This window comes from Propithecus coquereli, unplaced genomic scaffold, assembly GCF_000956105.1.
Source record: "Propithecus coquereli isolate 6110/MARCELLA unplaced genomic scaffold, Pcoq_1.0 Scaffold109, whole genome shotgun sequence".
In the NCBI taxonomy this organism is placed as follows: domain Eukaryota; kingdom Metazoa; phylum Chordata; class Mammalia; order Primates; family Indriidae; genus Propithecus; species Propithecus coquereli.
The window spans coordinates 2,551,597-2,553,754 of NW_012134858.1; positions in this window are offsets into that span (position 1 = coordinate 2,551,597).

A 2,158-nucleotide genomic window follows, 5' to 3' on the forward strand; every position below is an offset into this window, starting at 1 on the left:
GAAAATATTAAAACTATTCATATTTTTTAATAATGTTGCAATTGTTCACACTGTATTATTGCTGAGAGACAACTTCCTAGGTAGAAACTGCATTTCCCAAATTCCTGGTTATGCTCTTGTGATTAGTACTAGTCTATATAGTGATGTTTTTCATTTTAGGGACAGATTTTTTAAAAGCAGGTATGCATTATCCTTGGTCTCTATTTTCACTTCAGACACTAAAAGCAAAACATTTGACTGTTGGGTGTCCTCATAAATGATCTTGCATAAAATGTGTGAAATTTTAGATTTTTTCAATAGCAGCTAATTAATACCCTACCTAATACAGGAGACAAAAATACATTTTTATGGGAGGTAAATTCCTGGTAGTTTGCTAGTTTCTAATGAATTCATGATGGCATAACCAAAATAGTTATTCTTCATTTTAATTGACATGCAGTGTCAAAATCATGGATCACATGAGAAGATGGACTCATGGCTCATCTCAGACTTTCTCAGCTCTCTTCCTCTTCTAAAGACAAGGAATAGTTCATCTTGTTGCAAATCCTGCTAAAATTAATCTCAAAAGTCTCTTGAAATGTTTATATATATTCTTCCAGATATCTCTTCTCTAGTTCATTTGCTTAGTTAAAATTGCTCAAAGGTAAGAATTTTCCCCAAAACAAAAGTAGCACTTTCAAAAACAAGAACACCAAATTTCTCATTGTGTAATCTAACTAAAGAAATATCTTTTGACATATGGATAGATAGCTATAGATATAGTGTTAAGAATACTTAACATGAGATTTAACCTCTTAAATGTTTAAGTGTACAAAAGAATATTGTTAACTATAGGCACAATGTTGTACAGCAGATTTCTAGAACTTATTCATCTTATATATTTTTGAAGGATTATGTGAAAGGTGTCACACAGAAATTCTTTCTTGTTTACTATTTTTCTCTAAGTCAACAAATACATGAGAATATTTCTCTTAGACACAGAAAATTGATCTCTTAAGAGTATAGTATAGATCTTACTAATTTTCTAATTCCAGAGCATATGCTAATTTGGGGGTTTTGTTGTTTGCTTGGTTGGTTGGCTGGTTGGCTGGAGCAAAAACTTTTCATTCCCCAGACACATGGTGGATCTGCATATTTGGTATGTGGTTAGTATCATATGACTCATCTACATTAAATGCACTCATTCATCGATTTTTTTTAAATATAAAGATGTTATACAGTTAAACCTTCACCATTATAGCTGCAAAGGACATAGCCCATAGCCTAGCCAAAGTAATGGATCCAGGAATCACAAGGATTTCATTATCCTTATTGGTCTTGGGCCAACGCTGTTCCCTGTTTTGGCTTATATTATCAGTTGGGGACTCTGAGGGCTTTTAAGGAAATCTATAATCTTCCATAAGAAGAGTACTCTCAGACTGAAGCAAGAAGGGTGCATGGATACCTCAGTCTTCAAGACTAGAAATAGGAAAATATGATACTCTTAAATGTATAGACCCCACAATGTGTAGGGCATTAGACAAAGACTGAGAACTAATTTATTTGGAGGGGGGCGTGTTGTAGTTTTCATGCAACTCATCTGTTCAGCATGTTAGAAAACCACTTGGTGCAGAAGGAAAATATTCCATTTCTTTCAAACAAAGAGAAAACAAATGACAGTACTTAGAAACTGCTAATGGTGACAGGAAATATGCTCACCAACCTACTTCTCAGTTGCATATTTTAAAAGAAATGTTGTCCATACTACACTATACCTCCGTGCAAAGCTGGAAGCAAAAAAAAAAAAAATACATTACACTGCATCCATTAATAAATACTAAGTATGGGACAAACTCATCATTTAATATCTATCTTACATTCACATATGTACATATACACAAATACACATATACACACATGTATATATTATATATGTGGCAGAGTGTATATGAAACAACATGAGGCTGGGAGCAGTGGCTTGAGCACTTTGAGAGGCTGAGGTGGAAGGACCGATTGAGGCTAAGAGTTCAAAACCAGCCTGAGTAACATAGCAAGACCTCATCTTTACAAAAAGTTAAAAAACAAGCTAAGGATGCTCACACCCTGTAGTCCAGGCTACTCCAGGAGGCTGAGGCAGAAGGATCACTTGAGCCCAGGAGTTTTAGTTTTCAGTGAGCTA